The sequence below is a fragment of the Microtus pennsylvanicus genome, chromosome 6, assembly GCF_037038515.1.
Source record: "Microtus pennsylvanicus isolate mMicPen1 chromosome 6, mMicPen1.hap1, whole genome shotgun sequence".
Taxonomy (NCBI): domain Eukaryota; kingdom Metazoa; phylum Chordata; class Mammalia; order Rodentia; family Cricetidae; genus Microtus; species Microtus pennsylvanicus.
This window is the reverse complement of record NC_134584.1, coordinates 3,390,216-3,413,948: the sequence shown is the minus strand read 5'-3', so window position 1 is coordinate 3,413,948 and position 23,733 is coordinate 3,390,216. Positions and strand designations below refer to the sequence as shown.

The window sequence follows — 23,733 nt, the reverse complement described above, 5'->3', positions numbered from 1 at the left end:
CTAGATGGGCGTGCAGGTGTGAGGCCTTGTGAGCCTTGTTCCTTCCATTTTGGCATGCTCACTGTGGTGATGTTTCCTAGGATCATAGTTTGGGAGTCATGATTGTAAGACTTTTTGGTATGCCTTCTACTCTTCCTAGGATACATATGCTCATAGCAAGCTCCCTCATCCTCTGACTTTCAAGATCTTTCCCACTGTCATCTTCATTTTCCCTGAGCCTTAGATGTGGGAACATTTTGTAAGCGGATCCATTGCTGTTTGTAAAGGTCTATGTTGAAGTGGAGGAATCAGGATGGAGCTACTTCCAGGTGGTCTTTATTCCCTTCACTTTTTTTTTTCTGGGAGCATGGACTATAGTTTCTAACAACTTAAATGATAGTCAGTGGAGGTCAAGCTAGATATTCCCATATTTTATAACATAAGTAAATTTTATCTTTATGATTCTCTCCTTACCACCGGGTTGTATAGAGCAAACCAAAGCTTGTTTGCAATCCAAGCCTGTCAAAAAAAGAGAAAATCAATATTCTTCAATGGAGGGCCACTGGTTGTATCAGTCACACTACAGGAAAGGCCCCTGCCTTTTATTGTAGTTAGTCAACACAAAACAAATTTTATATGTTACTGTGGGGGGGGATTTGTTATTTTGTTCTCTTTGGGGCACTCTTTTGTCTTACTGGGTTTTTGTTTGTTACAATTTTCACTTTATGATTTGCTAAATTTTTTTAGGAGAAAGAAGAAAAATCAAGAAATTGGATGCATAAAAACGTGGGGAGAATAGGGTTAGTTTGTGGAGGAGAAAATATGATAAAATGTATTATTTGATAAAATGTAATTAAAATGTTGTTTTGGTTTTTATTTGTTTGGTTTTGATTTTTTAATTTATTAAAAAAAACATGAAAGATAAATTTCACTCTCCAATCAATGCACACAATCTCCTCTTTTTCCCCAGTGCAGTTTTGGATGGATACACTGTCAGGAAGAAAGAGTAACATCTGCCATTAGACAGTGTAGCTATTGCTGTGTGCAACTGAAAGCAATGAGCAAAGGACCTACATTTTCATTAAGGTGATTCCAATATTCTTCCCTTTTCTAGAAAAAAATGGGTGAACATAATGAATACATTTTAGGTTCCATTTAAATTAATAGGGGAACGTTTTGACAATGATACAAAAATGTCATTATGTTAAAAATACCTTGGAACCTGATAGATGATTCCCAATTATTCCAAATAGTTACGATAAACCTGTGAAGTATACACACTTTTGTTCAGTCTTCTATAATCCAAAACTTTATTCATTATAAAGTTTCTAAAATTATGATGATCTTTTGGTCACCCAAAAATACAGTCAAAAAAGAAAAATATTCATGCCAACAAAATCCTATCTGTTGTGTTCTTCAACTTACCTGAAAATAGAATAAATAGCCCTAAATTGGGATAATAACACTTAATAACATTGTTATCTTTGTATATTTACATTCTTGCATAAAGTGCCTTTGGGTTCTTAACTTAGAAGGGCTTCAGTCAAACATACAGAATCTGAACTCTGGTTAGGAATAGGTTGCTATTGGCTTCAGGATTTAGAGCACTTTGTTTAAAAAAATCTTTTCTCATTTTACATACCAATCCCAGTTCTCACTCCCTCCCCTCCTCCCATCCTCTCCACCTCTTCCCCACACACATCCACATCCCATCCCATGGGGGAGTCAACAATGTCTAGCACATTGCTGTGAGGCAGGACCAAGGCCCTCCCCACTATATCTAGTCTGAGCAAGGTACCCTCCAAAGAGAATGTGTTTCCAGTAAGTCAGTACAAGCGGTAGGGATAAATCCTGGTCTCACTGTCAGTGGCCCCGCAGTCTGCCCCAGTCGTACAACTGTGAGGGACTAGTTTGGTCCTCTAATAATTCCTTCGCTGTCAGGCTGGAGTTGATGGCTTCCCTTAGCTCAGGTCAGCTCTTTCAGTGGGTGTCCCCATCATGGTCTTGACCTCTTTGCTTGTCTTCTCACTCATCCCACTCTGATAACGGACTTTGGGAGCTCAGCCCGGTGCTCCGCTGGGATCTCTTTAAAAGCAAGAACCCCCCTAGCTAATTCTTATGATGTTTCTCCCATGTGTCCCGGGATCCACTGAAGGCGTGGAGGAGAGCAGGGCGCGTGGGGCGTCGCGGTGCGACCTGGGAGGCGCCCGGCCGAGGCCCCGCCCCCTAGTCTTGCCAGCGCTGCGACTCCGCGAGAGGGCGCCAGTGCAGTGCGCATGCGCGTGTTCGGGCGCACTCGGAAGTCGCGGCTGCGTCGGTTGAAACAGTCGCCAGGTTTCCTGATGTCCTGTTGGTCAGTGAATGCTGGTCTCCCGGCTGGTAAGGCCCTGGGTGATGTAACCGGGTTGTTTAGCTTCACCTTTGGGATAGTGTGCAGAAAATGCGTTGTGTGTCGCTGGCAGCGTTAGCCCGCTGTGCACAACCCGCCCAGGGGCTGACTGGTTTGGGAGGTGCGTCCCCACGTGTGTTAGTGATGTTGGTGGGTGCCTCTGACAAAGGTTTCGAAGAAAGATTCTCTAGGTTATTTACGAGTTCGAGGAGAAGCTTTTGGTACAAGGTGCATGCACATTTTAGAATTTGCCAAGGTATTACATAACAGAAACCAAACTAGCTCCGCCCATTGTCTGTATATTTTAAAATACCGTACCGTGGTGAAGTTTTCACAGATTTTTGTTGTTGTTTTGAGTGAGTATTTATGTATCTTTTGCTGTCCTGAAATCGTCTATGCTGACCATGCTCGCCTCAAACTCACAAAGATCCACCTTCTTTTGACTCTTAATGCTCGAATTAAAGGCGTGAACCATTGCGCCGGGCTACAGACCTTAAAACTGGGTTTTAGGAGTACTTTTAATACAAAAGCTAAGTGAAGAGTTGTTAATTCCCTTTCAGCCCCTTAGACATGTGCTATGTGTTTATAATTGCAGTAAACTTGTATTCTTCTATTACCTCCACCCAAACACTGAAATTAACGTATTAAAGAAAGCAAAACCAAAATTATGTCAAAGACATTTAAGGAAAATTATGGACTATACTTTGGATAAAATGTTACTCTCTGTGTCCTCCGCGGCTATTACCGGCTTGAACTTTCTGTTTCTGTTTGAATGTTATTGGACATCATTATGAAGCAGGGCTTTTGCCACTTCATCTAATAAAGGAATTCTAAGGGATTGTGGAAGTTCAGCCACTGAATAAATTGCAGAAACTCGGTTTTAGATCTGTGTAGCAGGGAAGTGAATATAGCAAGATGTATATCCATGTAAGTTAACTCAGATTGCATTTTCCTCCTAAAAACTATGCACATACTTTATATTTAGTATCTTTATGAGAGCACTTAAAGTAGGTTTTTATTTTTGCCACTACAACTGAGTTTGATATTTCAATGCTTATTCATGATTTTCCAACTTTCACTTAGCAAACAATTATTGTTTGTGATATACTAGACTATGTTTCAGAGGTACAAAGATAATCTAGTCACCATACTAAAGGTGATATTAATTACCTAAAAGTGATTTTAATGAGGAACAGTAGCACTTTGATATATGAACATTACAGAATTTTTGTTTTGATGGTTAGATTATGAGAGATGAGCTGGACTTCGGGGTAACTGTATTTTAGTTTTTTGGGATGATGAGAACAATCGTGTGTGCTGAGGAATTTGGATGCTATATTATCGATATGGGAGTCTCACACCAGATATGAGCAGGAGAAAGACATGACTCACTTTGAGTTTAAACCACTCTGTCTCCTGCACAAAGAATTTATGGTGTAGATATGGAATAGTCAGTGCCGTGGAAGAAACCCAGCTGGGCAGTGGCAGTTGTGTAGGGAAGAGGTGATCGCTGATTTCTGCTGGTGGTAAAAGGGACAATGGGCATAGGTGGGTAGAAAAGAATAGCAACCTAATGCCAGGAACAACAAAGCTTGGCAGTTATTGCTTTCTCTATGCCTGGTGACATCTTAGGTATTGAGTGATTATCACAAAGCTTTATGATGTCGGTGCTTTATACCTTATCTCTACATCTGGAGATACTGTATTTCAGAAGGGTTAAGTCATTTTCCTGAGGTCAGATAGCTCATAAATGTTAGAGGTGACATTTAAACAGTTGTTTTTCAGACTTAAGATAAAAATCAAGAGTTAAAGGTCTTGGAGGTCAATTAGACTACAGAGTCAGTGAGTTCAGGAAGCATAACTGTCTGTAACTCCCGTCTGTTCTGGGCAAGATGAGAGGAGATTCACATTTAAGCCCTGAGTTCAAGTCTGGATATGTTCATGAAGACTTTGGTATGGGACTGTCTTGGCCTGCCTCTAACTGTAGTCTTGGCCTTTGCTCCTCTGTCCCTTTCCAAACAGGAGTAGAAGGTGGGTTTGGTTTTTTTTCTTTCTCCTCTGTTTTCCAGCCACACTGGGCTTTCACCAAATGCACAGGCTTGTTTCCCTATTCCTCACATTTGTTCTGCATGACTGATCCCCGTGCTTAGCAGCTTCTGCGTGCCCTGTATTTTTCTAAAGCCATTTCTTGGCCTCCAAAATCCATTAAAAGTGCTCCATAAATTTTCTCTCAGGTACTAGGCAGTGTCTGCCTTTTGCTTTAGATGAAGCACGTCTCATCGTTTCTGTCTTACCAGTTTCTGTTAATTATGTTAAGTTCTGGAATGTAATGTGGAAGAGTATTGTTGAGCATCGACTTTTAAACTTTTTCCAATAAATGAAACAGATACCCATGTGGATGTTGACAAAGAGTCCATGGTGTGTGTGAAAGAGATTTTCATATGTGTGAGAGTCAGAAGGAATTACGAAACACTTTGTCTGTACTTTTGACTAGATAACTATTTTTTTTAAGCTGCCAGGCTGGAGCAGAGATAGACTGTGCTTGTTTCTTAGGTGTTGACTGGCATGTCCTAATTGATGAGGTTTTCATTCCACATTTGGGATTTCCTTCCTTTTTCAATTGCCATGGGATCCTAAAAGCAAATTTTCTTTGATTTTGTAAGATATACTGTTAAATGAAACAAAGCTTGGAGAAACTGATTAACTTCACTCTTTTTGCATCTTAAGTAAGGATTAAGAAATCAAGTTATGAACCATATGTATTTTTAGGTCCTCAGTTTTTTCTCAGGTGACTTAATATTTACTTGAACTGAGTATATTGACTTAGCGTTTAACTTGTCCTCTAGAAACAGATAACGTTTCAGATGTGTGTTTCACAAGGACATGCACGTATGGGTGACTTTAATAGATAATGCTCTCCTCATAGTGGAGACAATATCTGTATAAAGCAAAGCAGCTGTTCCTTTGCTAACAGCTTGTTGCAGTGTCTCCCTAAGCCTCCTTTCATTTCATTAATAGGTGAGATTCCTATTGAAAGAACCTTGAAGTTGGCACAAGATGCCCTAAGACGAAGATTTCAACACAAAGGAGGTTTATTTGCCCTAGAGAAATAAAGGTCAGGTAATAAGAGACAAAGATAGGGGATAGAGGATTAGGGAGAAGAGAAAAGGGGGACAAGTGAGAGAGGGAAGTGTTGTAATATGAGCAGCAGGCTGCTTCCCGCCACCCGGCTAACTTTACCCAAAATAATTACACGGAAACTGTATTCTTTTAACCACCGCTTGGCTCATTATATCTAGCCTTTTCTCGACTAACTCTCGGACCTGGACTAGCCCATTTCTAATAATGTGTGTAGCCCACGAGGTGGCTTACCAGAGAAGATCTTAACCTGTGTCTGTCAGGAGTGGGAGAATCATGGCGACTCCTTGACTCAGCTTCTTTCTCCCAGCATTCTGTTCTGTTTACTCCACCCACCTATGTTTTAACCTATGAGGCCAAGCAGTTTCTTTATTACTTAACCAATGAAATTAACACAAAACAGAAGACTCTTCCCCCCATCAGGGAAGGAATATTTGATCTGAGGAGCAAAAGACTTCCTCTGAGTAGACTGTAGGCAAATGGCAGTTCACACAGGGAAGAGGAGAAACCCCATGTTAGGATGCTGTTGGTTTGTTTTGATTGAGCATGTTAATTAGGATAGCCAAATGAGGGGCTTATGATTGCTGAACTTAAGTGCTTTAAAAGCTGGACGTTGGTAGTCAGCCTCAAGAAGAGGAAGTGGTCAAATAATGGAATGGACCTTGGTGGCTACCTTTAGGATTGTAATCTAATGGTTTAGCCAGGCAGAGGAATGGGAGAGAAGGGTTAAAGTTAAAACCCACAGGTGACATATTTGCCATGCTTGGGCTTGCTAGAGCCCTTCACCTTTCAACTCATAATCCAGGCTGTGGCAGTAGCTAACTGCACTATCTGTTTGTAGTTTAAAGGACGTGAACTAATCACCTTAGTAACTTTGTTAAAAGTTTGGCTTCAATATGTAACTTTTTACATAGGTGTCTTCATGTAGGGAGAATTCTCTTTTGTTGCTCAAGTAATCCTGACAAGCTGGGAGGACTCCTTTGAACGTTTAGATGCTACCAACCCATCTCATGCAAAGCCTTTAATTGGAGGCTGGAGAGATGGCTCAGAGGTTAAGAGCACTGACTGCTCTTCCAGAGATCCTGAGTTTAATTCCTAACAACCACATGGTGGCTCACAACCATCTGTAATGAGATCTGGAGCCCTCTTCTGGCCTGCAGGCATTCATGCAGACAGAACACTGTATATATAAATCTTAAAAAAAGATAACTATCAAGCTTGTGATTGGCTTAGATGGGAGCCAGACTGTGAACTCCAGCTGTTACAACCAGCAGTACAATAGACACTGCGGTTAGCACTGGGCATGCAGTGGTGCTTCCTGGAGTTTATGTCATATAGGAGAGGAGCAATGAAATAGATAATAATAAGAAGTAGTATAGGATATTGCTGGGAGCTGACCTTGTTGGTTTACTGGTTCCAGAGAGGATGCTAGGAGTATGTGAAGGAAAGTTGAGCCAGGCCACAGATATTGGGGAAATCTCTCAGCCTTACTAATTGGCAGTCAGAGTACATCCTTATTTGTACAAAATTCAGTACTGTGATCGGGGATAACTTCATGTTGTTCCAAAACAGATCCCGTCATTTCTGTCCCTGGGCACATGTTTAACTTCCTTTTACATATCTACATTTAGTTATCATTAATAAACCATGACAGAACATGTTATCTGTTTTCTTTATTCTCTCGTCTCTCCCCATAGTCCTCCTGTTTCATTCTCACCATCCCCAAGAGATTGGGTATTGTGGAAGGGACTAGGGGACACAAGGATCTCCCTGGGAGATTTTATGGGTAGAGTTGGGGATGGATTGTGGCATGGTTATCATTTAGTTAATGTCTAATATCCATATACCATATTTATCTTTGGACAGAATTATCTTTTACAGTCATTTTCCTTCATCAATCACATAGCCCAACTTCTAGGCTGATCTTGTAGCTTCAAGAACACTAGACAGAAAGAAAATCTATAAACTAGCCCAGGTAGATTGCTATATCCAAAGCACTGTATTATTGTTGTCAATAGGCCCAAGAAAAATCCTCAGGCCAGTGCTGATGCTATAATTATTCAATTTTTAGCACAATAAAAGGATTGCATTTCATATCCTTAGAGGATTCATTTGTATCTTTAATCCTGTCATTCTTCTGCTGTGTGGTCATTTGACATCAGAGTGGCTGTGTAGGAGTTAACTCTAAGAAAGGGAGGTCCTGACACCTCATTCTTTTATCATCTTTCTACACCATTTTTTGCCCACCAGGATAAGCCCCTGTGTAGGGCAGCGGTAACTTCAGCTAATCTAACTTTGTTGATGTATATGTCGTGTAATCGCCTGAGTGTATAATAGGAAGAAACTTGCACCGTGTTCTGATTGTATTGTTCCCGAGTAAGTCCAGGAGATGTTTCGAGAATATCTCAGAGCCTCATAAAGAGAACTCTGGCTGCTTTATGTGGGACACAACCTCCAGGGCGTAAGGAAGACCTTCAGGTGGGTGAGTGCGAGGAGTGCTGTGCTCAGTACTCCCTGGGGAAGCCAAGCAGCAGTACTTTTGGGAGAAGGCATTAATGATTCATAAGAAATTTCCCATCCATCCAGTTTTCCCAGGTTGTATAAATATTAAAAATCCCCCAAGCATGCAACCTGTGGAAAGCAAAACCAAAAATGGCATGGGTTTGCGGATCTTTGTCACACGGCTGTGCTGACTACTGTTTCTCTGTGACCATGAGAAGTAAACCTCAGAGCTCGACAAAACCACGCAGGAGTTTATTAGGGAAGGGCTGGGATAAGGGGAGGGCAGTGTGGTCCACCAGCAGTCACGGAGAATACAGGCAGTCCTAGTTTGTGTGCAGTTCTGGAGGGGGCTCCGGGGACTGTGGTGTCTCCCCTGAGGCAGCGGTTACCGGTGTGCTTCTCGCTGCTGTGCAGCAGTGTGCATCTACTGTGCCGTTACTATGCTGCGGTGTGCTGTCACTACCGTGCCCCTGGCAGGAGCATTGTCAGCCCCAGCAGGACGGGCCGGTAAATGCAGGAACCCCAACACTGGCTTTACCACTTTGCTGTTCCCACCAGGTATGGCTGTGCCAGGATATGAGTATGGTCTTGATAAAAGACAAGTTTGTGAACTGTAAAGACATATTTAAATAAATTTTCTGAGGAAATCTAGTGTATCTGTGCTATTTATCAAGTAAGAAGATTGATAGAAAATTGCAATGTGTCTCTCTTTGGGGATTTCTAGTAGTTAGGTTTGGTAAACGACTGTTAAGTAGACTGTAAAGTTCAGGCAGGGCACAGAGCAAGTAAAAAGAAGGCACAGTTGTGAACTTAGATCTCAGAGAAGCCATTAATTAAGAAAAAAAATACAAATGAGTATAGTCTAACAGGAAAAAACACTGGTATTTCAGACCATCTAAGTCTATTTCTTCAAGCCATTAAGTTTTATTAAATAGACATACATGCCTATGGGAAAATGAACAAGTTGCATCATATGGATTTTACAAAGGAAACAGAAACTTATAACTACTATCTACTCCAGAAAAGATGTTATAAGGATAGCTCTTCTAGTCCTGTGCTCCCAGTGATAACAATGCTCTTCTAGTCCTGTGCTCCCAGTGATAACTGTTCTTCTAGTCCTGTGCTCCCAGTGATAACTGTTCTTCTAGTCCTGTGCTCCCAGTGATAACTGTTCTTCTAGTCCTGTGCTCCCAGTGATAACTGTTCTTCTAGTCCTGTGCTCCCAGTGATAACTGCTCTTCTAGTCCTGCGCTCCCAGTGATAACAATGTTCTTCTAGTCCTGTGCTCCCAGTGATAACTGTTCTTCTAGTCCTGTGCTCCCAGTGATAACTGCTCTTCTAGTCCTGTGCTCCCAGTGATAACTGTTCTTCTAGACCTGCGCTCCCAGTGATAACGATGCTCTTCTAGTCCTGCGCTCCCAGTGATAACTGTTCTTCTAGTCCTGCGCTCCCAGTGATAACTGTTCTTCTAGTCCTGTGCTCCCAGTGATAACTGTTCTTCTAGTCCTGTGCTCCCAGTGATAACTGTTCTTCTAGTCCTGTGCTCCCAGTGATAACTGTTCTTCTAGTCCTGTGCTCCCAGTGATAACTGTTCTTCTAGTCCTGTGCTCTCAGTGATAACTGTTCTTCTAGTCCTGCGCTCCCAGTGATAACTGTTCTTCTAGTCCTGTGCTCCCAGTGATAACTGTTCTTCTAGTCCTGTGCTCCCAGTGATAACTGTTCTTCTAGTCCTGTGCTCCCAGTGATAACTGTTCTTCTAGTCCTGCGCTCCCAGTGATAACTGTTCTTCTAGTCCTGCGCTCCCAGTGATAACTGCTCTTCTAGTCCTGTGCTCCCAGTGATAACGATGTTCTTCTAGTCCTGTGCTCCCAGTGATAACTGTTCTTCTAGTCCTGCGCTCCCAGTGATAACGATGCTCTTCTAGTCCTGCGCTCCCAGTGATAACTGTTCTTCTAGTCCTGCGCTCCCAGTGATAACTGTTCTTCTAGTCCTGTGCTCCCAGTGATAACAATGTTCTTCTAGTCCTGCGCTCCCAGTGATAACTGTTCTTCTAGTCCTGCGCTCCCAGTGATAACTGTTCTTCTAGTCCTGCGCTCCCAGTGATAACTGTTCTTCTAGTCCTGCGCTCCCAGTGATAACTGTTCTTCTAGTCCTGCGCTCCCAGTGATAACTGTTCTTCTAGTCCTGCGCTCCCAGTGATAACTGTTCTTCTAGTCCTGTGCTCCCAGTGATAACTGTTCTTCTAGTCCTGTGCTCCCAGTGATAACTGTTCTTCTAGTCCTGTGCTCCCAGTGATAACTGTTCTTCTAGTCCTGTGCTCCCAGTGATAACTCTTCTTCTAGTCCTGTGCTCCCAGTGATAACTGTTCTTCTAGTCCTGCGCTCCCAGTGATAACTGTTCTTCTAGTCCTTTGCTCCCAGTGATAACTGTTCTTCTAGTCCTGCGCTCCCAGTGATAACTGTTCTTCTAGTCCTGTGCTCCCAGTGATAACTGTTCTTCTAGTCCTGTGCTCCCAGTGATAACTGTTCTTCTAGTCCTGCGCTCCCAGTGATAACTGTTCTTCTAGTCCTGTGCTCCCAGTGATAACTGTTCTTCTAGTCCTGCGCTCCCAGTGATAATGATGTTCTTCTAGTCCTGTGCTCCCAGTGATAACGATGTTCTTCTAGTCCTGTGCTCCCAGTGATAACTGTTCTTCTAGTCCTGCGCTCCCAGTGATAACTGTTCTTCTAGTCCTGCGCTTCCAGTGATAACTGTTCTTCTAGTCCTGTGCTCCCAGTGATAACTGTTCTTCTAGTCCTGCGCTCCCAGTGATAACAATGCTCTTCTAGTCCTGTGCTCCCAGTGATAACTGTTCTTCTAGTCCTGCGCTCCCAGTGATAACTGTTCTTCTAGTCCTGCGCTCCCAGTGATAACTGTTCTTCTAGTCCTGTGCTCCCAGTGATAACGATGTTCTACTAGTCCTGTGCTCCCAGTGATAACTGTTCTTCTAGTCCTGCGCTCCCAGTGATAACTGTTCTTCTAGTCCTGCGCTCCCAGTGATAACAATGTTCTTCTAGTCCTGTGCTCCCAGTGATAACTGTTCTTCTAGTCCTGCGCTCCCAGTGATAACTGTTCTTCTAGTCCTGCGCTCCCAGTGATAACTGTTCTTCTAGTCCTGTGCTCCCAGTGATAACTGTTCTTCTAGTCCTGCGCTCCCAGTGATAACTGTTCTTCTAGTCCTGTGCTCCCAGTGATAACAATGCTCTTCTAGTCCTGCGATCCCAGTGATAACTGTTCTTCTAGTCCTGCGCTCCCAGTGATAACTGTTCTTCTAGTCCTGTGCTCCCAGTGATAACTGTTCTTCTAGTCCTGCGCTCCCAGTGATAACTGTTCTTCTACTCCTGTGCTCCCAGTGATAACAATGCTCTTCTAGTCCTGTGCTCCCAGTGATAACTGTTCTTCTAGTCCTGTGCTCCCAGTGATAACTGTTCTTCTAGTCCTGTGCTCCCAGTGATAACTGTTCTTCTAGTCCTGTGCTCCCAGTGATAACGATGTTCTTCTAGTCCTGCGCTCCCAGTGATAACTGTTCTTCTAGTCCTGTGCTCCCAGTGATAACTGTTCTTCTAGTCCTGTGCTCCCAGTGATAACTGTTCTTATAGTCCTGTGCTCCCAGTGATAACTGTTCTTCTAGTCCTGCGCTCCCAGTGATAACTGTTCTTCTAGTCCTGTGCTCCCAGTGATAACTGTTCTTCTAGTCCTGCGCTCCCAGTGATAACTGTTCTTCTAGTCCTGTGCTCCCAGTGATAACTGTTCTTCTAGTCCTGTGCTCTCAGTGATAACTGTTCTTCTAGTCCTTCGCTCCCAGTGATAACTGTTCTTCTAGTCCTGCGCTCCCAGTGATAACAATGCTCTTCTAGTCCTGTGCTCCCAGTGATAACTGTTCTTCTAGTCCTGCGTTCCCAGTGATAACGATGCTCTTCTAGTCCTGTGCTCCCAGTGATAACTGTTCTTCTAGTCCTGCGTTCCCAGTGATAACGATGCTCTTCTAGTCCTGCGCTCCCAGTGATAACTGTTCTTCTAGTCCTGCGCTCCCAGTGATAACAATGCTCTTCTAGTCCTGTGCTCCCAGTGATAACTGTTCTTCTAGTCCTGCGTTCCCAGTGATAACGATGCTCTTCTAGTCCTGTGCTCCCAGTGATAACTGTTCTTCTAGTCCTGCGCTCCCAGTGATAACTGTTCTTCTAGTCCTGCGCTCCCAGTGATAACTGTTCTTCTAGTCCTGTGCTCCCAGTGATAACTGTTCTTCTAGTCCTGCGCTTCCAGTGATAACTGTTCTTCTAGTCCTGCGCTCCCAGTGATAACGATGCTCTTCTAGTCCTGTGCTCCCAGTGATAACTGTTCTTCTAGTCCTGTGCTCCCAGTGATAACTGTTCTTCTAGTCCTGCGCTCCCAGTGATAACTGTTCTTCTAGTCCTGTGCTCCCAGTGATAACTGTTCTTCTAGTCCTGTGCTCCCAGTGATAACGATGTTCTTCTAGTCCTGCGCTCCCAGTGATAACTGTTCTTCTAGTCCTGTGCTCCCAGTGATAACTGTTCTTCAAGTCCTGCGCTCCCAGTGATAACTGTTCTTCTAGTCCTGTGCTCCCAGTGATAACTGTTCTTCTAGTCCTGCGCTCCCAGTGATAACTGTTCTTCTAGTCCTGCGCTCCCAGTGATAACTGTTCTTCTAGTCCTGCGCTCCCAATGATAACTGTTCTTCTAGTCCTGCGCTCCCAGTGATAACTGTTCTTCTAGTCCTGTGCTCCCAGTGATAACTGTTCTTCAAGTCCTGTGCTCCCAGTGATAACTGTTCTTCTAGTCCTGTGCTCCCAGTGATAACTGTTCTTCTAGTCCTGTGCTCCCAGTGATAACTGTTCTTCTAGTCCTGTGCTCCTAGTGATAACTGTTCTTCTAGTCCTGTGCTCCCAGTGATAACTGTTCTTCTAGTCCTGCGCTCCCAGTGATAATGATGTTCTTCTAGTCCTGTGCTCCCAGTGATAACGATGTTCTTCTAGTCCTGTGCTCCCAGTGATAACTGTTCTTCTAGTCCTGCGCTCCCAGTGATAACTGTTCTTCTAGTCCTGCGCTTCCAGTGATAACTGTTCTTCTAGTCCTGTGCTCCCAGTGATAACTGTTCTTCTAGTCCTGCGCTCCCAGTGATAACTGTTCTTCTAGTCCTGTGCTCCCAGTGATAACTGTTCTTCTAGTCCTGTGCTCCCAGTGATAACTGTTCTTCTAGTCCTGCGCTCCCAGTGATAACTGTTCTTCTACTCCTGCGCTCCCAGTGATAACTGTTCTTCTAGTCCTGTGCTCCCAGTGATAACTGTTCTTCTAGTCCTGCGCTCCCAGTGATAACAATGTTCTTCTAGTCCTGCGCTCCCAGTGATAACGATGCTCTTCTAGTCCTTTGCTCCCAGTGATAACTGTTCTTCTAGTCCTGCGCTCCCAGTGATAACTGTTCTTCTAGTCCTGTGCTCCCAGTGATAACTGTTCTTCTAGTCCTGCGCTCCCAGTGATAACTGTTCTTCTAGTCCTGTGCTCCCAGTGATAACTGTTCTTCTAGTCCTGTGCTCCCAGTGATAACTGTTCTTCTAGTCCTGTGCTCCCAGTGATAACGATGTTCTTCTAGTCCTGTGCTCCCAGTGATAACTGTTCTTCTAGTCCTGTGCTCCCAGTGATAACTGTTCTTCTAGTCCTGCGCTCCCAGTGATAACTGTTCTTCTAGTCCTGCGCTCCCAGTGATAACTGTTCTTTTAGTCCTGCGCTCCCAGTGATAACTGTTCTTCTAGTCCTGCGCTCCCAGTGATAACTGTTCTTCTAGTCCTGCGCTCCCAGTGATAACTGTTCTTCTAGTCCTGCGCTCCCAGTGATAACTGTTCTTCTAGTCCTGCGCTCCCAGTGATAACTGTTCTTTTAGTCCTGCGCTCCCAGTGATAACTGTTCTTCTAGTCCTGAGCTCCCAGTGATAACTGTTCTTCTAGTCCTGTGCTCCCAGTGATAACTGTTCTTCTAGTCCTGCGCTCCCAGTGATAACTGTTCTTCTAGTCCTGTGCTCCCAGTGATAACTGTTCTTCTAGTCCTGTGCTCCCAGTGATAACTGTTCTTCTAGTCCTGCGCTCCCAGTGATAACTGTTCTTCTAGTCCTGTGCTCCCAGTGATAACTGTTCTTCTAGTCCTGTGCTCCCAGTGATAACGATGTTCTTCTAGTCCTGTGCTCCCAGTGATAACTGTTCTTCTAGTCCTGTGCTCCCAGTGATAACTGTTCTTCTAGTCCTGCGCTCCCAGTGATAACTGTTCTTCTAGTCCTGCGCTCCCAGTGATAACTGTTGTTTTAGTCCTGCGCTCCCAGTGATAACTGTTCTTCTAGTCCTGCGCTCCCAGTGATAACGATGCTCTTCTAGTCCTGCGCTCCCAGTGATAACTGTTCTTCTAGTCCTGAGCTCCCAGTGATAACTGTTCTTCTAGTCCTCTGCTCCCAGTGATAACTGTTCTTCTAGTCCTGCGCTATCAGTGATAACTGTTCTTCTAGTCCTGCGCTCCCAGTGATAACTGCTCTTCTAGTCCTGTGCTCCCAGTGATAACGATGCTCTTCTAGTCCTGCGCTCCCAGTGATAACTGTTCTTCTAGTCCTGTGCTCCCATTGATAACGATGTTCTTCTAGTCCTGTGCTCCCAGTGATAACTGTTCTTCTAGTCCTGTGCTCCCAGTGATAACTGTTCTTCTAGTCCTGTGCTCCCAGTGATAACGATGTTCTTCTAGTCCTGTGCTCCCAGTGATAACGATGTTCTTCTAGTCCTGTGCTCCCAGTGATAACTGTTCTTCTAGTCCTGCGCTCCCAGTGATAACTGTTCTTCTAGTCCTGTGCTCCCAGTGATAACTGTTCTTCTAGTCCTGTGCTCCCAGTGATAACTGTTCTTCCAGTCCTGTGCTCCCAGTGATAACTGTTCTTCTAGTCCTGTGCTCCCAGTGATAACTGTTCTTCTAGTCCTGTGCTCCCAGTGATAACTGTTCTTCTAGTCCTGCGCTCCCAGTGATAACTGCTCTTCTAGTCCTGCGCTCCCAGTGATAACTGTTCTTCTAGTCCTGTGCTCCCAGTGATAACTGTTCTTCTAGTCCTGTGCTCCCAGTGATAACTGTTCTTCTAGTCCTGCGCTCCCAGTGATAACTGTTCTTCTAGTCCTGTGCTCCCAGTGATAACTGTTCTTCTAGTCCTGCGCTCCCAGTGATAACTGTTCTTCTAGTCCTGCGCTCCCAGTGATAACAATGCTCTTCTAGTCCAGCGCTCCCAGTGATAACTGTTCTTCTAGTCCTGTGCTCCCAGTGATAACTGTTCTTCTAGTCCTGTGCTCCCAGTGATAACTGTTCTTCTAGTCCTGCGCTCCCAGTGATAACTGTTCTTCTGGTCCTGCGCTTCCAGTGATAACTGTTCTTCTAGTCCTGTGCTCCCAGTGATAACTGTTCTTCTAGTCCTGCGCTCCCAGTGATAACTGTTCTTCTAGTCCTGTGCTCCCAGTGATAACTGTTCTTCTAGTCCTGTGCTCCCAGTGATAACAATGCTCTTCTAGTCCAGCGCTCCCAGTGATAACTGTTCTTCTAGTCCTGCGCTCCCAGTGATAACAATGCTCTTCTAGTCCAGCGCTCCCAGTGATAACTGTTCTTCTAGTCCTGTGCTCCCAGTGATAACTGTTCTTCTAGTCCTGTGCTCCCAGTGATAACTGTTCTTCTAGTCCTGCGCTCCCAGTGATAACTGTTCTTCTGGTCCTGCGCTTCCAGTGATAACTGTTCTTCTAGTCCTGTGCTCCCAGTGATAACTGTTCTTCTAGTCCTGCGCTCCCAGTGATAACTGTTCTTCTAGTCCTGTGCTCCCAGTGATAACTGTTCTTCTAGTCCTGTGCTCCCAGTGATAACTGTTCTTCTAGTCCTGTGCTCCCAGTGATAACTGTTCTTCTAGTCCTGCGCTCCCAGTGATAACAATGTTCTTCTACTCCTGCGCTCCCAGTGATAACAATGTTCTTCTAGTCCTGCGCTCCCAGTGATAACAATGTTCTTCTAGTCCTGTGCTCCCAGTGATAACTGCTCTTCTACTCCTGCGCTCCCAGTGATAACAATGTTCTTCTAGTCCTGCGCTCCCAGTGATAACTGCTCTTCTAGTCCTTTGCTCCCAGTGATAACTGTTCTTCTAGTCCTGTGCTCCCAGTGATAACTGTTCTTCTAGTCCTGTGCTCCCAGTGATAACTGTTCTTCTAGTCCTGTGCTCCCAGTGATAACGATGCTCTTCTAGTCCTGCGCTCCCAGTGATAACTGTTCTTCTAGTCCTGCGCTCCCAGTGATAACTGTTCTTCTAGTCCTGCGCTCCCAGTGATAACTGTTCTTCTAGTCCTGCGCTCCCAGTGATAACTGTTCTTTTAGTCCTGCGCTCCCAGTGATAACTGTTCTTCTAGTCCTGCGCTCCCAGTGATAACTGTTCTTCTAGTCCTGCGCTCCCAGTGATAACTGTTCTTCTAGTCCTGCGCTCCCAGTGATAACTGTTCTTCTAGTCCTGTGCTCCCAGTGATAACTGTTCTTCTAGTCCTGTGCTCCCAGTGATAACTGTTCTTCTAGTCCTGTGCTCCCAGTGATAACTGCTCTTCTAGTCCTGCGCTCCCAGTGATAACTGTTCTTCTAGTCCTGTGCTCCCAGTGATAACTGTTCTTCTAGTCCTGCGCTCCCAGTGATAACTGCTCTTCTAGTCCTGTGCTCCCAGTGATAACTGTTCTTCTAGTCCTGCGCTCCCAGTGATAACAATGCTCTTCCAGTCCTGTGCTCCCAGTGATAACTGTTCTTCTAGTCCTGTGCTCCCAGTGATAACTGTTCTTCTAGTCCTGTGCTCCCAGTGATAACTGTTCTTCTAGTCCTGCGCTCCCAGTGATAACTGCTCTTCTAGTCCTGCGCTCCCAGTGATAACTGTTCTTCTAGTCCTGTGCTCCCAGTGATAACTGTTCTTCTAGTCCTGTGCTCCCAGTGATAACTGTTCTTCTAGTCCTGCGCTCCCAGTGATAACAATGTTCTTCTACTCCTGCGCTCCCAGTGATAACAATGTTCTTCTAGTCCTGCGCTCCCAGTGATAACAATGTTCTTCTAGTCCTGTGCTCCCAGTGATAACTGCTCTTCTACTCCTGCGCTCCCAGTGATAACAATGTTCTTCTAGTCCTGCGCTCCCAGTGATAACTGCTCTTCTAGTCCTTTGCTCCCAGTGATAACTGTTCTTCTAGTCCTGTGCTCCCAGTGATAACTGTTCTTCTAGTCCTGTGCTCCCAGTGATAACTGTTCTTCTAGTCCTGTGCTCCCAGTGATAACGATGCTCTTCTAGTCCTGCGCTCCCAGTGATAACTGTTCTTCTAGTCCTGCGCTCCCAGTGATAACTGTTCTTCTAGTCCTGCGCTCCCAGTGATAACTGTTCTTCTAGTCCTGCGCTCCCAGTGATAACTGTTCTTTTAGTCCTGCGCTCCCAGTGATAACTGTTCTTCTAGTCCTGCGCTCCCAGTGATAACTGTTCTTCTAGTCCTGCGCTCCCAGTGATAACTGTTCTTCTAGTCCTGCGCTCCCAGTGATAACTGTTCTTCTAGTCCTGTGCTCCCAGTGATAACTGTTCTTCTAGTCCTGTGCTCCCAGTGATAACTGTTCTTCTAGTCCTGTGCTCCCAGTGATAACTGCTCTTCTAGTCCTGCGCTCCCAGTGATAACTGTTCTTCTAGTCCTGTGCTCCCAGTGATAACTGTTCTTCTAGTCCTGCGCTCCCAGTGATAACTGCTCTTCTAGTCCTGTGCTCCCAGTGATAACTGTTCTTCTAGTCCTGCGCTCCCAGTGATAACAATGCTCTTCCAGTCCTGTGCTCCCAGTGATAACTGTTCTTCTAGTCCTGTGCTCCCAGTGATAACTGTTCTTCTAGTCCTGTGCTCCCAGTGATAACTGTTCTTCTAGTCCTGCGCTCCCAGTGATAACTGCTCTTCTAGTCCTGCGCTCCCAGTGATAACTGTTCTTCTAGTCCTGTGCTCCCAGTGATAACTGTTCTTCTAGTCCTGTGCTCCCAGTGATAACTGTTCTTCTAGTCCTGCGCTCCCAGTGATAACTGTTCTTCTAGTCCTGTGCTCCCAGTGATAACTGTTCTTCTAGTCCTGCGCTCCCAGTGATAATGATGTTCTTCTAGTCCTGTGCTCCCAGTGATAACGATGTTCTTCTAGTCCTGTGCTCCCAGTGATAACTGTTCTTCTAGTCCTGCGCTCCCAGTGATAACTGTTCTTCTAGTCCTGCGCTTCCAGTGATAACTGTTCTTCTAGTCCTGTGCTCCCAGTGATAACTGTTCTTCTAGTCCTGCGCTCCCAGTGATAACTGTTCTTCGCTCCCAGTGATAACTGTTCTTCTAGTCCTGTGCTCCCAGTGATAACTGTTCTTCTAGTCCTGCGCTCCCAGTGATAACTGTTCTTCTAGTCCTGCGCTCCCAGTGATAACAATGTTCTTCTACTCCTGCGCTCCCAGTGATAACAATGTTCTTCTAGTCCTGCGCTCCCAGTGATAACGATGCTCTTCTAGTTCTGCGCTCCCAGTGATAACTGTTCTTCTAGTCCTGCGCTCCCAGTGATAACTGTTCTTCTAGTCCTGCGCTCCCAGTGATAACTGTTCTTCTAGTCCTGCGCTCCCAGTGATAACTGTTCTTTTAGTCCTGCGCTCCCAGTGATAACTGTTCTTCTAGTCCTGCGCTCCCAGTGATAACTGTTCTTCTAGTCCTGCGCTCCCAGTGATAACTGTTCTTCTAGTCCTGCGCTCCCAGTGATAACTGTTCTTCTAGTCCTGTGCTCCCAGTGATAACTGTTCTTCTAGTCCTGTGCTCCCAGTGATAACTGTTCTTCTAGTCCTGTGCTCCCAGTGATAACTGCTCTTCTAGTCCTGCGCTCCCAGTGATAACTGTTCTTCTAGTCCTGTGCTCCCAGTGATAACTGTTCTTCTAGTCCTGCGCTCCCAGTGATAACTGCTCTTCTAGTCCTGCGCTCCCAGTGATAACTGTTCTTCTAGTCCTGCGCTCCCAGTGATAACAATGCTCTTCTAGTCCAGCGCTCCCAGTGATAACTGTTCTTCTAGTCCTGTGCTCCCAGTGATAACTGTTCTTCTAGTCCTGTGCTCCCAGTGATAACTGTTCTTCTAGTCCTGCGCTCCCAGTGATAACAATGCTCTTCCAGTCCTGTGCTCCCAGTGATAACTGTTCTTCTAGTCCTGTGCTCCCAGTGATAACTGTTCTTCTAGTCCTGTGCTCCCAGTGATAACTGTTCTTCTAGTCCTGCGCTCCCAGTGATAACTGCTCTTCTAGTCCTGCGCTCCCAGTGATAACTGTTCTTCTAGTCCTGCGCTTCCAGTGATAACTGTTCTTCTAGTCCTGTGCTCCCAGTGATAACTGTTCTTCTAGTCCTGCGCTCCCAGTGATAACTGTTCTTCTAGTCCTGTGCTCCCAGTGATAACTGTTCTTCTAGTCCTGTGCTCCCAGTGATAACTGTTCTTCTAGTCCTGCGCTCCCAGTGATAACTGTTCTTCTAGTCCTGTGCTCCCAGTGATAACTGTTCTTCTAGTCCTGCGCTCCCAGTGATAATGATGTTCTTCTAGTCCTGTGCTCCCAGTGATAACGATGTTCTTCTAGTCCTGTGCTCCCAGTGATAACTGTTCTTCTAGTCCTGCGCTCCCAGTGATAACTGTTCTTCTGGTCCTGCGCTTCCAGTGATAACTGTTCTTCTAGTCCTGTGCTCCCAGTGATAACTGTTCTTCTAGTCCTGCGCTCCCAGTGATAACTGTTCTTCTAGTCCTGTGCTCCCAGTGATAACTGTTCTTCTAGTCCTGTGCTCCCAGTGATAACTGTTCTTCTAGTCCTGCGCTCCCAGTGATAACTGTTCTTCTAGTCCTGCGCTCCCAGTGATAAAAATGTTCTTCTACTCCTGCGCTCCCAGTGATAACAATGTTCTTCTAGTCCTGCGCTCCCAGTGATAACAATGTTCTTCTAGTCCTGTGCTCCCAGTGATAACTGCTCTTCTACTCCTGCGCTCCCAGTGATAACAATGTTCTTCTAGTCCTGCGCTCCCAGTGATAACTGCTCTTCTAGTCCTTTGCTCCCAGTGATAACGATGCTCTTCTAGTCCTGCGCTCCCAGTGATAACTGTTCTTCTAGTCCTGTGCTCCCAGTGATAACGATGCTCTTCTAGTCCTGCGCTCCCAGTGATAACTGTTCTTCTAGTCCTGCGCTCCCAGTGATAACTGTTCTTCTAGTCCTGCGCTCCCAGTGATAACTGTTCTTCTAGTCCTGCGCTCCCAGTGATAACTGTTCTTTTAGTCCTGCGCTCCCAGTGATAACTGTTCTTCTAGTCCTGCGCTCCCAGTGATAACTGTTCTTCTAGTCCTGCGCTCCCAGTGATAACTGTTCTTCTAGTCCTGCGCTCCCAGTGATAACTGTTCTTCTAGTCCTGTGCTCCCAGTGATAACTGTTCTTCTAGTCCTGTGCTCCCAGTGATAACTGTTCTTCTAGTCCTGTGCTCCCAGTGATAACTGCTCTTCTAGTCCTGCGCTCCCAGTGATAACTGTTCTTCTAGTCCTGTGCTCCCAGTGATAACTGTTCTTCTAGTCCTGCGCTCCCAGTGATAACTGCTCTTCTAGTCCTGCGCTCCCAGTGATAACTGTTCTTCTAGTCCTGCGCTCCCAGTGATAACAATGCTCTTCTAGTCCAGCGCTCCCAGTGATAACTGTTCTTCTAGTCCTGTGCTCCCAGTGATAACTGTTCTTCTAGTCCTGTGCTCCCAGTGATAACTGTTCTTCTAGTCCTGCGCTCCCAGTGATAACAATGCTCTTCCAGTCCTGTGCTCCCAGTGATAACTGTTCTTCTAGTCCTGTGCTCCCAGTGATAACTGTTCTTCTAGTCCTGTGCTCCCAGTGATAACTGTTCTTCTAGTCCTGCGCTCCCAGTGATAACTGCTCTTCTAGTCCTGCGCTCCCAGTGATAACTGTTCTTCTAGTCCTGTGCTCCCAGTGATAACTGTTCTTCTAGTCCTGTGCTCCCAGTGATAACTGTTCTTCTAGTCCTGCGCTCCCAGTGATAACTGTTCTTCTAGTCCTGTGCTCCCAGTGATAACTGTTCTTCTAGTCCTGCGCTCCCAGTGATAATGATGTTCTTCTAGTCCTGTGCTCCCAGTGATAACGATGTTCTTCTAGTCCTGTGCTCCCAGTGATAACTGTTCTTCTAGTCCTGCGCTCCCAGTGATAACTGTTCTTCTAGTCCTGCGCTTCCAGTGATAACTGTTCTTCTAGTCCTGTGCTCCCAGTGATAACTGTTCTTCTAGTCCTGCGCTCCCAGTGATAACTGTTCTTCTAGTCCTGCGCTTCCAGTGATAACTGTTCTTCTAGTCCTGTGCTCCCAGTGATAACTGTTCTTCTAGTCCTGTGCTCCCAGTGATAACTGTTCTTCTAGTCCTGTGCTCCCAGTGATAACTGTTCTTCTAGTCCTGCGCTCCCAGTGATAACTGTTCTTCTAGTCCTGTGCTCCCAGTGATAACTGTTCTTCTAGTCCTGCGCTCCCAGTGATAACTGTTCTTCTAGTCCTGCGCTCCCAGTGATAACTGTTCTTCTAGTCCTGTGCTCCCAGTGATAACTGTTCTTCTAGTCCTGCGCTCCCAGTGATAACTGTTCTTCTAGTCCTGCGCTCCCAGTGATAACAATGTTCTTCTACTCCTGCGCTCCCAGTGATAACAATGTTCTTCTAGTCCTGCGCTCCCAGTGATAACTGCTCTTCTAGTCCTGTGCTCCCAGTGATAACAATGTTCTTCTAGTCCTGTGCTCCCAGTGATAACTGCTCTTCTACTCCTGCGCTCCCAGTGATAACAATGTTCTTCTAGTCCTGCGCTCCCAGTGATAACGATGCTCTTCTAGTCCTGCGCTCCCAGTGATAACTGTTCTTCTAGTCCTGTGCTCCCAGTGATAACTGTTCTTCTAGTCCTGTGCTCCCAGTGATAACTGTTCTTCTAGTCCTGTGCTCCCAGTGATAACTGTTCTTCTAGTCCTGCGCTCCCAGTGATAACAATGCTCTTCTAGTCCTTTGCTCCCAGTGATAACTGTTCTTCTAGTCCTGTGCTCCCAGTGATAACTGTTCTTCTAGTCCTGTGCTCCCAGTGATAACTGCTCTTCTAGTCCTGTGCTCCCAGTGATAACTGTTCTTCTACTCCTGCGCTCCCAGTGATAACAATGTTCTTCTAGTCCTGCGCTCCCAGTGATAACAATGCTCTTCTAGTCCTGCGCTCCCAGTGATAACTGTTCTTCTAGTCCTGTGCTCCCAGTGATAACTGTTCTTCTAGTCCTGCGCTCCCAGTGATAACAATGCTCTTCTAGTCCTGTGCTCCCAGTGATAACTGTTCTTCTAGTCCTGTGCTCCCAGTGATAACTGTTCTTCTAGTCCTGTGCTCCCAGTGATAACAATGCTCTTCTAGTCCTTTGCTCCCAGTGATAACTGTTCTTCTAGTCCTGTGCTCCCAGTGATAACTGTTCTTCTAGTCCTGTGCTCCCAGTGATAACTGTTCTTCTAGTCCTGTGCTCCCAGTGATAACGATGCTCTTCTAGTCCTGCGCTCCCAGTGATAACAATGTTCTTCTAGTCCTGTGCTCCCAGTGATAACTGCTCTTCTAGTCCTGTGCTCCCAGTGATAACGATGCTCTTCTAGTCCTGTGCTCCCAGTGATAACTGTTCTTCTAGTCCTGCGCTCCCAGTGATAACAATGCTCTTCTAGTCCTTTGCTCCCAGTGATAACTGTTCTTCTAGTCCTGTGCTCCCAGTGATAACTGTTCTTCTAGTCCTGCGCTCCCAGTGATAACAATGCTCTTCTAGTCCTGTGCTCCCAGTGATAACTGTTCTTCTAGTCCTGTGCTCCCAGTGATAACTGTTCTTCTAGTCCTGTGCTCCCAGTGATAACAATGCTCTTCTAGTCCTTTGCTCCCAGTGATAACTGTTCTTCTAGTCCTGTGCTCCCAGTGATAACTGTTCTTCTAGTCCTGTGCTCCCAGTGATAACTGTTCTTCTAGTCCTGTGCTCCCAGTGATAACGATGCTCTTCTAGTCCTGCGCTCCCAGTGATAACAATGTTCTTCTAGTCCTGTGCTCCCAGTGATAACTGCTCTTCTAGTCCTGTGCTCCCAGTGATAACTGTTCTTCTAGTCCTGTGCTCCCAGTGATAACTGTTCTTCTAGTCCTGTGCTCCCAGTGATAACGATGCTCTTCTAGTCCTGTGCTCCCAGTGATAACTGCTCTTCTAGTCCTGTGCTCCCAGTGATAACTGCTCTTCTAGTCCTGTGCTCCCAGTGATAACTGTTCTTCTAGTCCTGCGCTCCCAGTGATAACTGCTCTTCTAGTCCTGTGCTCCCAGTGATAACTGTTCTTCTAGTCCTGTGCTCCCAGTGATAACTGCTCTTCTAGTCCTGTGCTCCCAGTGATAACAATGTTCTTCTAGTCCTGTGCTCCCAGTGATAACTGTTCTTCTAGTCCTGCGCTCCCAGTGATAACTGTTCTTCTAGTCCTGCGCTCCCAGTGATAACAATGCTCTTCTAGTCCTGTGCTCCCAGTGATAACTGTTCTTCTAGTCCTGTGCTCCCAGTGATAACTGTTCTTCTAGTCCTGTGCTCCCAGTGATAACAATGCTCTTCTAGTCCTTTGCTCCC

At 45.6% G+C, this 23,733-nt stretch overlaps 1 protein-coding gene across 6 annotated transcripts in view; it reads left to right on the top strand.

Moving 5' to 3' along the window:
• The first annotated feature begins 2,246 nt into the window (after positions 1-2,246).
• LOC142851706 (protection of telomeres protein 1-like) overlaps positions 2,247-23,733 on the top strand; it is a 73,148-nt gene continuing 51,661 nt past the window's right edge. The window contains exon 1 of one of the 6 annotated variants that reach the window (XM_075975672.1): positions 2,247-2,358. The gene's annotated coding sequence lies outside the window, so the exon portion shown is untranslated. Of the gene's footprint in view, positions 2,490-23,733 lie in introns of all 6 variants that reach the window. The other 5 variants (XM_075975678.1, XM_075975679.1, XM_075975675.1 and 2 more) reach the window with 5 other exon arrangements.